We start from the raw sequence: 13521 nt of genomic DNA, 5'->3' as shown, positions 1-13521 counted from the left end.
GAGAGAGAGAGAGAGAGAGAGAGAGAGAGAGAGAGAGAGAGAGAGAGAGAGAGAGAGGGTTCATGGAATCCAGTAATAGCCATGGAACATCAGTCATCACGGAAGTGTCAAGGGAGTGAAGGTACAGAAAGATGTCAGGGTTTCTGTTCCTGCACAAAACATCATAACCAAGATGCAAGTTGGGGAGGAAAGGGTTTATTCTGCTTACACTTCCACATTGCTGTTCATCACCAAAGGAAGTCAGGACTGGAACTCAGGCAGGTCAGGAAGCAGGAGCTGATGCAGATGCTACTTACTGGCTTTCTTCCCCTGGCTTGCTCAGCCTGCTTTCTTATAGAACCTAAGACTACCAGCCCAGAGATGGTCCCACCCACAAGGGGCCCTCCTCTCTTAATCACTAATTGAGAAAATGTCTTACAACTGGATCTCGTGGAGGCATTTTCTCAACTGAAGCTCCTTTCTCTGTGATAATTCCAGCTTGTGCCAAGTTGACACAAAAGCAGCCAGTACAGGAGGTGATAACACACTTGCAATCTCAACACCTAGCGGGGCTACAATAGAATCATGAAAGTTGGAGGCCAGTAGCTAATGCCACATTTTCTTTAGGAGTGTTTGAGTTTCTTTTCATCCCAGCTTGGGGGTAGGACTAGAGTCATGGTAGGGAAGAAGAGGGAGCTGTGACATCTTTAGATAATGAAATTTTTATCTTTGGAATTCTGGGTGATGACGGTGTTTCTCCAGGGGAGAGCAGGTGGTTTAAGATGGTCCACTTTGGAGAGGAAAAAGATGGTTCAGTGAAGGTGATCTGTGAACAAGCAAGAGGGCTAGAGTTCAAATCCCCAGGCCCCACATAAGTGCTAGGTAGGCATGGCAGCCAGCTTTTGATCCCAGTCTCGGAAGGCAGGGAATTCTTCCCTCTACCACTTAGCTCTTTGGTTTTTCTGTTCCCAAAAGCAACTTAATCACTTTGGTTATCACTTTCTTTAGGTGTAAAATCAAAAATAAAATAAAATATTTTGGATGTGGTAAAAGTAAATTAGATGCTGCTCATAGATAGTATACAGTTAGTGCTTCTCAGTGTCTGGTGCTGAGTGGTGGTGTTGCTGAAGCTACTCAGGACCTAAGGCTGTCCTTGGCCCTGGCTGTGCACTGTCAGCTCCCAGTGCCTAGCAGGCACTAATGCCCAGCCCCTAGTAGCAACCATCCAACTCCCAATTTCCATAAGCTCCACATTGATGGCAGGCAGTTTGTGTCTCTTGTATCCTCTGAACACTTTGTTTCATACGCCTTCCTGGTTCATCTGCACTGTTGGAAATGACACGAGACGCTTCATCCTCTGCACTAGAATGCCTGAGGGTGGAATTACCTGTGGTGTGGGTTCTAATCGGCAGCTAAAGCAGAGATTTGCTGGTTTAAGGGCATGCTCTGGGGATAGGGTAATGGGTTAGAATCAAATGCCTCTAAGAACATAGGACACCAACTAGAACACTTTGTGTTCTATGCTAGTGTAGAGTGGGTGACAGGAATCCTGGGTATGAGTTCTCACCCACACACACTTGTTCAAACTATATTTACTCAGCCCCTTTGGGTGCCAACCATACTAGAAAGTGCTAGGGCTTCTGAGGTGGGCGAGAGAGAGAGAACACTTTCCTGAGGAGATGGTGCCTACTATAAAGGCTGCTTGAGAGAACCCAACATGCGTACACACAACAGTGCTTTCAGTGAAAGCCGGACCAAGGCAGGCAGCTTTTATCATAGCTAAGTTTCTCTTCATAAGAAGCACTGGAACCAATACATCAAAGATATTCTCCATTTGAATGGTGTGTACATCGCTTCTAATTCTTTTCTGTTTGAAATATCTTGTGAATCAAGAATGTGCTACACGACTGTATTGTGGTGGGGATAATCTATGTCAACAAACCCAAAGAAGGCATGGGAAGACTGGGAAAATGGGCTGGCAGTGGGGCAGGAAAGCATTCCAGAAACCACTGACACATAAAAAACCTTAACTTAGCTTTAATTGACAAATTGGGATTATATACACGTATGAGCTATAATGCCAGGTACCCATACATCTACACATCCTGGAAACGTTCTATTGGGTTAATCAGCGTACCTAAAACCTCACATAGCCATTCTCTCTGTGTGTGTTAAGAACATTTTAAAGCCCATCATTCCAGAATTTTGAATTTTTCATATTGTTATTAGCTATAAGGAAGGTGCTATGCCCTCTCTCACTCCCAACCCCTAGTAGCAACCATCCAACTCCCAATTTCTATAAGTTCAACATTGATGGCAGGCAGTTTGTGTCTCTTGTGTCCTCTGAACACTTTGCTTCATACACCTTCCTGGTTCATCTGCACTGTTGGGAATGACACCAGAATACCAGCCTGCCTTCAAAAGAAGGAAATTCTGCCACTGGTGCTTTTAAGGCAGAAGAAGGTGGCTCTAGGAATTCGAGGGAGAGAGCGGAGATGGAGGCAGGGTTTGATGAGGAGGTCCTCTCTCTCTGGTGTGAGATTTGTGAAAACTGAAAGGAACACAGAGCACAGGAGGAGGGGTGCCAGATACTCTACAGCCAACCCTTAAACCTCCGAGGCCAGCCACATGCAGAGGCGGGCAGGGCCAGCCTGGAGCCTCTGCTATTCTTGGCACAGGCTCTGTGGAGAACGGTTCCTGGAATAGGTCCTGAGGAGGACCAGTCTCTGGTATCATTAATCCAGCAATAGCATTCTGGGCGGGCACCAGGTTGGCAGCAAGGGAAAGAGGATGCTCAGTTCTTTTGTTGATTTTTCATGTCGGTGATATGTTCCCCATCTGTACAAATGTGTACTCAAGAAAATGGCTGGTTCAGGAAAGCTATCCTCACAACCCACGAGGGAACAGGAGTTATCAGAGACTGCTCATCTCCCAAGGAGCATGGCACATCGAGGCAGGAGGATGGGTAGTTGAGAAGCCTCCTTCAAAATCATGGAATGTACAATAGAGTCATTTCCAAAGGGCCGAGGAGAAACCGGCAAAGAGTTGTGACTGAGCCCAAAGGAAGATGTGGAGATCAAGTAAGATCTCCATGGAGGACTCAACTGGATTCCCGTGGAAGGGAGCATTAAAAACGATCCATTTGCATACCATGGTGACAGACAGCAAAACAGATTCAGGGACTGGCTACAGAGTGAGGCAAGACAGGGACTTGTGACACGTGTGTCAATTGGAATGCTCTTTTATTGTTATCGGTGTCTTTGGTGCGGTAAGTCATGGACACAAGGAGGTGATGTGAGAGATGGGATGAGGTCTTATACTTGACTCCCAGGTTGGCCTAGAACCAGTGGTCTTGCTACTCACAAAGGAGGCTCCTTTTCCCCCATTCTGGCTTGCTTTGCTGTTGCCAACATTCTACAGCTCTGATCCGTTATCAGCAAGTGTCATCCCTTTGCCATACATAGAAACAGTGAGTGCAAAGAAGATGCACTGTGTGGGCAGATGACTCAGAAAGCTTGGCCGTGGGGTAAACAAACATTCTATCTCCAGTGATGATAGACTGAAGGCCCTCAGGGCAGGCTGCTGTCTGCTGCCTCCACAGGCACCTCCTCTTACTGTATCCTTGCATAGCTCTAAGCATGCCACCAGCACACACAACAAACCATCAATTAAAGATGGCTTCTGGCCCAGGTTTGAAAACTACCCTGTTGCCCTATAGAGCTCTATGTGTTCACACATGCAAAACCACTCCTGCCCTCTCCTCTTCCACTCAGTGCCCAATTTCTTGTCTCTACTCAGCTGGGATGACTGAATCCCAGATAAATGAACAATCCAGTCATTCGGCCCTTGGCTGCACCAACAGACAATCAAAAAAGTTGTCTGGTACTCTGCTGGTACTCTGGATTCCCCTCATGCTGCTCCTGATTTCTGCTGAGTGAGTTTTGTCAGGTAATGTTCAACCATAACTATAGGAAGAGGCATGCTAGGAGAAATGGGCTTGTCCTATGCCTAAACTGCGTGAGCAGTACTGAACTTCATTGTGCAACATCAGGAAGGAAGATAGGAGGCAGAGAGACTCAGGGGAAGTTGAAGCTAGTGCCCACATATGGAGATCTTGTCTCTGTCCTCTCTGGAAGCCTCAAGCCTGCTTTGACAGTCTTCTAATTGATATAGGCCCACTCACATGATCCAGTGTAATCTCTGTTACTTAAATCCAGATGATAATGACTTCAATAGCATCCACAAGTGGCTTCACAAGTAACCTCTTTAGTGTCTGATGGCCAAGGGGACTTTAGCTTGTTCTATTGATACAGCAAAAGATGTACCAGGGGTTAATATAAACAGAAGAGTAGGTAGATCATGTGGTGGTCTGCAGGTGTGGGGAGGGGGCGAGGTGGGGGAGCGGGTCAGTGCTAGAAGGCAGGAAACTGCTAGGTTCTGTTTGGAGTTGGAGGTGCAATATCATCTAAGGAGACTGTTGGGGTAGATTGTGGCCCGAGGCTTTGCGATATTGAAACACTCAGGTAAGAACAGAGCCCAGTTAGTGGCTCCTTCAGGGTCAAACTCAACAGACAGCACCCCTTCCGCCCCTGCACGCACCGTACAAGGGGTGCAGTTTCCCATAGCGTCGCCAGAGGGCGCCCGAGTTGAGGAAACGACCTTAGGAGGTGCCCAACAGGTGACCCTCAGGCAGTGATTTCCCTACCCTAGGACACTTACACAGGCTGTCTCTTTAACCTAAACGCTTCAGTGACTGCAGTCAGCGAATGGCTGGTGCACACACTTTCCTCTGCTGGGGAGAGGCTGGTGGCTGGGAGATGGTCCCAAGGCAGGCTGCCCAAGAGGATATCTGGAGACACTCACCAACCTCCTCTGAGCCTGGATCGGTTCTCCCACTGCCCCGAGGTTCGGAAAAGTATATTGAAACCGGAATGGAACGCAGAACAAGCTTCAACAGTCACCTGGGAAACATCCCCCTTGGTCCAGGCTTCTCTTTTCAAATTCTGAAAGATCTGCCACTCTCCCCTACAAAACAATCGTCTCAATAGCAACCTCTTCCATCTATAAAATTAGGATCCCAAGACAAGAAACAAATCGTTTTTATTTGTCCCCCTGAATTTTGAGATTTAAAAGGATTCATAATATCACGTGCCTCTCACTTCTCTTAAACGTGCAGTGTCTGATGGAACACCTTTAAAGGCATTATGGGTTTTCAAGGAAAGAAAAGTGACTACAGGACTTCTATCAAGATTTTCATATAGTGACATTATTTTAAAGCAAAGACAGAAGAAGGCTGGTATGGCTTTTTTTTTTTTACATCCCCCAAAGGTGGGCAGTGAGCAAGATGAGGTGTAAGAGACAGAAGTAATGAGCGTCTCTGCATTTATTATATGCACTCTGACAAGTCTAAATTGTGCCCAATAGGGGCGTTTAGACACTCAGAGAGACTGAGCAATAAACACAATTCATACTTAAATACAGCAAAGGTCAGGGGACGAAGCCCCATCTTTCTCTTCTCTTCAGATGTGGGTCCAGCTCATGTGTGGGTTTGGAAAACCATGACAGGAACGGGGGTCTGGGAGCCGTCTCACTGTCAAGAGGTTTCTTAAGTTTCCTTAAGACACTCAGCCTGGATTCATTACGCCTTGTTACAGAATAAAAAGAATTAAATATTTTTCTAAGACTGCAACTAATCCTAGAACTCAAACACGGAGCGGGGCTCCCACGTATGAAAAGTTTGTGACATTTTTATTGGAAATGTGCAGAGATGTTGTGTTTAAATCCTCAAGATGAGGAAAATGACTTTTTTTTTTAAAGAAAAAAACCCCAAATGATTTTCATTCGTCTGTCCCCAGACCTCTCCTAGCAGACTCAATTAAATAACATAATATCTTTTTTGAGTCATTTAGAAAAATATTTATATACCAGTGAAAGCAGAGAGAAGCTTTTAAAGATCTTGCTAACTGTATGATAGGATATGGGCAAATCTTGTATTTATGGTGTTTTTTCCACACTAAACGTTTTTCCTCCCTTTACAGGCACGGGCACAGGCTCTCATTTATTTGCAATCAGTGTGTTCCATAGTCCACAAAGAAACTTTTTTTTTAGAGCAAAACTTGCCCTAATGAAATTCAGTAATTCTTTATAAAAAGAAAAAAGGATCTTTTATATGCATTTTATACGCACGGAATATATAAGTGTGTTGTGTACCTGGTAAGACTGATTTCTGCTGACTCTGTAATACAGGTAAATCAACATGGTTCAAGGCACATTATGGGCCACAATTTATTGGGTTTTTATCTTCAGGTAAAGACTTCTATTAAGAATATACAAGTGTCTGCATACCTAGCCTGCCTTGTTTTTCACAGGGGTGTATACATAATCTCTTTTTAAATTTGCTTAATCAAAGCTTGCTATATTGAATACATTTAATTGGAATCCAGTGGTTAAAATATAAAAATTTACTGCTGTAGAAAAGTTTTGATTAGTGCTTTCCATTAGTGAGTGTTGTTGATAAACCCTCCAACTGCACATTTGCATCCAGACAACTGACTTGGCCTTCAACTCCACAAATACATTATTTCCCATAAATATTCTTAATGAAAGAGCTGGTCTGTTTCAGAGGAAGTAAAGGCAGTGAAGAATTTTACATAATTGGGGGGGGGTGAAGGTACCAACCTTGATAAACACAGGCATGGGGGCCTGGGAGGGTGAATTATTAGGTGTGGAAAATAGAGTCTAGGAACTCTCTCCCACACAGAGAACCCGCAAGCTCTGTGAGAGCCTAGCAGAAGCAAGCTTCGTCTCTTCCCTGTCCTTCGTCCTCACTCAAACCAAGAATCCAATGGGAGTAGGGAGGGTTTTTTGCTCCGCTGAAATATTTTGAGAAGATGACAATTAATGCTATATTTTTATCAAAATGTAACAAATAAATAAGTGGAAGGAAAAAAATAAGGAAGGGGAGATGGACAGATTTCCAATTCTCAGAAATTTTTGAATGAATCATCTTCTGACATTGTGCTACCAGTTTGCAAAGCAGTCGTTAACAGCAAAAGTGAGAGTAAGATGCAGCCTTAAGGGGATTGGTTTCTCCTTTACCCCGTTATGAACTAGATATCCAGAAGGGCACCAAGGCTCAATGGCCTGACTCAAACTGGAATGATGGTGGCAGCTGCTTTGATACCTACCATAAGTCACCCTCGCAGGCTCTGTCCCTCACTGCTGACGGAGTTCTGATTTTACAGGCCACAGGGGAAAGCCTTGTGCATGGACACTGAGGTCCGAGTCTGGATTTTTCTAATATATGATTTTAATCCACTCTTAAGAATGAGTGATGCTTGGGTACAATCCTCTTGTCGTTCTGCGTTGATTAAATCCTATTGGCCAAGGCTTCCTGTGGAACTGTGTGCCATGGGAAAAGGAATCCAAACACCAGCAAGTGGAGAGAGGGCACAAAGTCTACTACATACACGCAAGACAATGTCACCATGCCGCCCGTTGCTTGGCGGATGTGCCTGCTGCCACATTAGCAGCATGATGAAGCAGTCGCTCTGCAATGTTGCATGCTCGCCTCCTCTACCCCCTTATTCACAAAGATCTGGAAGATGACAACTATTCATGGAAGTCGCCTTTTCGTTTCCCACGTATGGCAGCTGTAAGAGACTGTTTAGTTGCTTCCTTGATGGTAAGATAAGGTCTGTGAAGGCGTATAACCTATGGCTTACTCTTTGATCTCTCTTTACCTATGGAAAACTGAAAGCGGTTAAAGAGCAACGTGGAGCCATACACTTGTTCTCAGTTGTTGAATGCACTGCCGTTGGCTAATGAGGAACCTGTGCAGGGTGTCTGACCCTCTGCAGCTTCCCAAGGCTCTTTCCTTGCAAAGCTATCACCTCTGTAAATGGAAAGCAACTCAATGATGCCAGAGACTAATGCTCTCACTAAGACTCTACTATGAAAAGGGTGATAGACTAGAGACTCCGTGCATAGGATAGGATCATTTCAAGTTGGAGTGACTCGAATTGATGGCCACGAAAAGAAACGATCAATGAGTTCAGATCGTTGACTCAAAAAGCAAAGCATGTAAAGGAACCACAGTCTCTGGGTGAGATGTCTTTGATCACGACTCCCCTAACATTCCCCATATCTATTTAAACTTTGTTAATTATATCTGACATTTTAGCCCATGCTACTCTTACAGACTAATCAAGGGAAAGAAAGAAAAAAAATGTAGCTCAAAGCCTGAGAAGAATGCGGTTGTATTCGTTTTAAGAATGAAAAGAACACTTTTCATATGATGACGTCCAAGGCCATTGGGCAGAAGGACCATTGATAACTTCCATTAGCAAGCAGTAGCTTTATGTGCATTCAAGCCTCGTGCTGTCTGGTCATTCGATAATAATTATCAAAGAATGTGCTTATGAAGCAAGTGGCTGTGCACGGAGTGGGTGTCCACAGAGAGTAAGACGAGTGCTGTGTGTCCTCTCAGGAAATGAAGCTGCGTTCACCCTGACATTCAGCTTACGGGATGCTTAATGAATCTATCATAATTACCAACACTCAAAAAGGCAATTTTCACTCATCTCAAAAGACTTTAGGGGTGTGGTGGCGCACGCCTTTAATCCCAGCACTCGGGAGGCAGAGGCAGGCGGATTTCTGAGTTCGAGGCCAGCCTGGTCTACAAAGTGAGTTCCAGGACAGCCAGGGCTATACAGAGAAACCCTGTCTCAAAAAAACCAAAAAAAAAAAAAAAAAGACTTTATAAATTCTGAATTTGTAGGGTTTTAGTTAATAAGGTATTTCTATAATACTTCCCAAAACTATTTACTCTGAAAAAATGTTTAGAACACCGATGTGGCGCACTGATGTTTCATTAGTGGTCTGCACTTCAACAGGCCTTTGCCATTTACAAGGGATATTCTGTATGCTTCCTCTATAGAAGTGCCTTCAAGGACCAAGGCCTTTTTGATTATAGAAGGATCTTACTGTTGGAAGAAATAATGAGCAATATAATTCAGAAATGTGCACAACATCAGTTTTAGGGAAAATATATTCAATAAAAACATAACTCTTTCCATTTTAAGGTTTATTTATTTATGTATTATATGTGTACAGCTGTCTTGTCTATGTTTATATCTGCACACCTGAACAGGGCATCAGATCTCATGGGAGTACAGCGGCTACAGATGCCTGTGAGCCGCCATGTGGGTGTTGGGATTTGAACTCAGGACCTCTGTAACAGCAGCCAGTGCTCTTAACTACTAAGCCATCACTCTAGCCCATATTTCTTCCTTTATAAAACATTTGCTTATTATTTTCCTTTACGTGTGTGTGCTTGCACATGTTTATGTGCGCAACAGGAGTGTCAGTGCCTGTGGAGGCCAGAGGTCAGCAGCTGACCTGCACTGCAGTTACAGACAGTTGTGGGTTGCCTTCTGTGTACGCTGAGAATGGACCTGGGTCCTCTTCAAGAGCAGTACATGTTCTTCAGCTTGGCGCAACCTCTCCAGCCCCAACATATTTCTTTTTAATGTAAAGTAATGGGTGTTCCAAATTAAAATTCAAGTCATACCACATAGAAAACTGTAGAGTGTATTAAATATCCCTGATAATTCTGCCTAGCATGCAAGAATAGTCATTTACCAAGAATAGCCGGTTACCATTTTTACATATATCAGTCCAAACAGATTTTATGTATAATATATGTATATATGTATATATTTTGCACATTCACTATACATATGTTGTATTTATATAAATTATATATATTATTTTGTATACATTTTGTAATAAATACACATATATACATATGTTTTAAAATAGCAAAGTTGTGTACATACCACAGATTCTTAAAGTATGGGGGTGTAACCTCCTGGGCCATGTAATAGAATATGGGTGTTGTAAAAATTTTGGCAACACTAAGAGCTTTCTAAAGGCAAAAAAATGAAAATTAATATTAAATCAAACAAGTAATGAGTCTAGGGTGTTTTTGGCAGTGTGGACAGTTCGCATCCCATGATTTCACTGAAGACCAAGCTATCAACATACAACACGAGCACTAATCCTGTTGTCACACCGCACGAAGTGAAGCAACATTGCTTAAAACACCATGGCTCAGAAGCAAGGCCATTTCTCATTATGACTTGCAGGGTTTTTACTGTCTCTATAAAGTGTTGTGCTCATATGAACATAATAGTTTAGTTATGGAAAGGAAACTCTGTTAGTATTTTCTATTATCAGTATTCAGGATGGAAGAAGTACATCCCTGCCCAGCAAGAACCAGTTAGAAAGCGTTTCCGCAGCCACCTATCAGAGCCTATCAGGCATCGCTTCTTTACACTGCTTGGCTAGCTTGTTTCTAAAGGGTCTGCGCAAATTGTTCTAAAGTAAACTTGGTTTCTTTAGCTAATATTTTAAGTGTGAGGGAAAGAACTTAAACAAATATGTGGATTTTTGTTACATTCCTCATGAGTTAGGGAAGCAGAACACACCACTCTCCAGCCGCACATCAGATGCCAGGCAGTCTGGACCACAGTGAGGGCGTCTTTTGGAGGCTATTACTGCTGCAAGAAAATCCTGTTCCTAGACCAAGTTTGGGCAGCGACACCGAAGTTTACGAAGCTCATTTGCTCAACTCTTCCTTACTGAAATAACAGGCGTGAGTGTGATTATTGTTTTGTAGATTCAAACCACTATTGCTTAAAAACAAGAGAGCCACGGAAGGATAGCAAAATCGCTGGTTTGTACTTCATCCTTTCTGATCACGTTCTGTCCCAGGAGCCGTGGGTTTGCAGTTTTCATCTCCCCTGCAGTTTATCTACTGCACTCAGAAAGAAAGACCGACTTTGTTTATAAATTTCTAAGAAGTTAAAACCACTAAGATCCACTCCTAGTGCTGCATATCACTAGCAGTATACAAAATGAGATGAACCCTCTTAACGAAATCTCTCAGCAAGTTCTAGAAAGAAAAATTAGCTCGCTGGTCCCCAAGTGCAGACTGATGGAGGTGATTCTAGTGTTGGCATGGACTTTTCTTCTTTCTTTGAAATTTCCAGTTATAGGCTGGGCTACAACCCTTCGTCCTACACAAAAACACAGCTTTATTGTGGGTAGGAACAGGCCAATCGCTGTTAGCTGCTCTATCTCCCTTCGCAATCCACGGGGTAAGAAGGCCACATCATGAGAGAGATGACTACAGAGCTGGTTGCCCAAATAGCTTTTTCCCCTGTCATGTTTTGATGGTTCCCGCCTGTTTTCCTAAGGCAGAAGAAGATGGGTTGAGCCTCTTAGGGGAGGTTACTATTTCTTTCCTGAGATGCTCTGTAGAGATGATGAACATGGGCCAGGGTGGGAAGCAGGGAGGACCCGGCTGAAATTTTGGCAAGGGCCGCAGAGTGGGCCCCACCTAAACACTGACAGAACACACGGTCCTGGTCCAAGCTGTTCCACAGATGTGAGCTGGGTGCCTCCCAGCTCCAGCTGATGTGGCTTAGTAGATGAAGTGGCATTTTCCCCTTAGGAGTCTCCAATGCTGAAATCCTCTCAGGGGATTGGCTGCTTATGATAACGTGTGCTTGAAGATAGCCCTCCACGCCCGTCTTTGGGTGACCTCATAGGCAAGAGGCAGAGTGGCCTCTGAAGGAAACTTGCAGAGTGGAGACTCCCGGGTGGGCGAGGTTCCCTTCCTGGTTTGGTAATCCTTATGACCCCACAGGGTATGGAGAGTGGTGTGAGGGTCTGGTCTCACACAGCTGTCGGGTGGGAAAGAGGGAACTGAGGCAGGAGGCGAGACTGCTGTCGCAGATATTAGTTCACTGAGCAACTGCTGAGTGACAGGGGCTCCTCGCTCCCAGCAGGCGGCCATTCATGGAACATATTTTTAACGTGAATCGCAGGAGAAATAACAAAAATATGAAATGGCTAATTAGACTGCCATCTCACAAAGGCCCTGCCTGATGACAAGTTTCTTGGTCAGTCTCACCGGTTGCTGGTTTCCAAGCAGAATGAAGTCAGAGGCCATGAATCCTGGTCTCAGGCGGGGCTGCGGGGCGAGGGTTGCGGGGAAGAAGGGGATAAGGGTGGATATTCAGCAGGCCTTAATGTATTCCTAATGTGTTGGTGAGGTAAGCGTCTTCTAGAAGCCTCTGGGGTGGGGGCTGGGGAGGGCACCTCAGTTTGAGGTGGGAGCAGTGGTCTAGACACACAGAGTAATCCTAGAGAATATGTTCTTTGTGCGACAGTGGCAGTGTGGCCAGAAGGCTTTCTGGGAGATTTTAAACTCAGGAGCTGGTAACCCAGTTCTTGAGATTAGAAGAAGGATAGAAACTCGACTCTCTTCGTTTGTGTGGGACTCACTATATCCCTGAAGGGTATACGGAAAATAAGTAAAATAAGGTTTTCTTCATTGTTTGATGGTTTATACTGCAGTTTCCCCATATTTAGAAGCAGAGTCCATGAAAGGCAGCATTGCTGGGTCATACCGAAGACTCTGTAAGCTAAGCTTGGAAAGGATTTACAATATTCGCCTGTAACCCCATCTCACAAAAAGGAAGGAAGGGAGGGCAAGTGCTCTCCCACTGGACTCGGCCACACTGCTTTTGAGTTCTCTCTCCCCTCCTCTCCCCTTCCTTCTTTCCTTTTGTGGGATGAGAGATCAAGCCCAGGGCCTTGTAGATAAGAAACACGCATGCTGCCAGTTACACCCCTTTCCCTTCTCCTTAAACTCAGTTACATGATGCCAGTGGACTCACTCGGTCCACTCGGAGCAGAACTTGCCCCTGAAGCTCAATCACATCCTGCAGATACAGGAGTTAAGAACTAGAGACTCACTGTTGCCCTCAAGGGGAGGGAAAATTTTATTCTGTACAAGTCAACTTACAGAACTTGTACTTTCAAATGCAAAGAGATGGGGATGAGGAAGCTATAAAACCACAGGAGGCAATGCTGTCCTCCTTTGCAGAAATGGTGATTTCTGTCTCTGTGGCTCCCTGACAGCAGCTCCTCTTATGAATGTGACTGTAGGTCTGCGTGGACCTGAATGGTTTTCTATTGTTCAGGCCCCTGACGTGCAGACACTTATAAGGATCGATCAGTAGGTTAGTCAATCAATCAATTCATCCACCCATCTTTCTATAAACAAAGCTAAGGATCGAGGAAGACACTGCCCAAGTCTGGCTTGATGAGGACTGTTATCTCTGGCAAGCAGCAATGGTTCCGCTGTAGAGCATAAAAGAATGGTTTACTGTCCCACTTTTCAGGTCCTACTGATCTGTCAGACAGGAAGCACACGCAGCTTTCTCTAAATAAATTTTGCCAGTGACAGAAAATCTGAAAGCTAAAGCCAGGAAGGTGTTTTCCATGTTTCCTTCAGCATAGGAGTCCACAGGAACATTCAAAATCAAAGCTTTGTGAATAGTGTTGGATGCTTATTTGAAATAAAGGGCATAGATGTCCAGCCTCTTGAGCAGCTCTTGCCAGTAAAGGGTTAGGACTGTTCTGGCTTCTAGAACCCGTGTCTCAGGAAGGAACCATCTGAGATAACAC

Source organism: Mus caroli, chromosome 6, assembly GCF_900094665.2.
Source record: "Mus caroli chromosome 6, CAROLI_EIJ_v1.1, whole genome shotgun sequence".
NCBI lineage: Eukaryota > Metazoa > Chordata > Mammalia > Rodentia > Muridae > Mus > Mus caroli.
The sequence above is the reverse complement of the archived record's forward strand: the minus strand, read 5'-3'. Positions refer to the sequence as shown.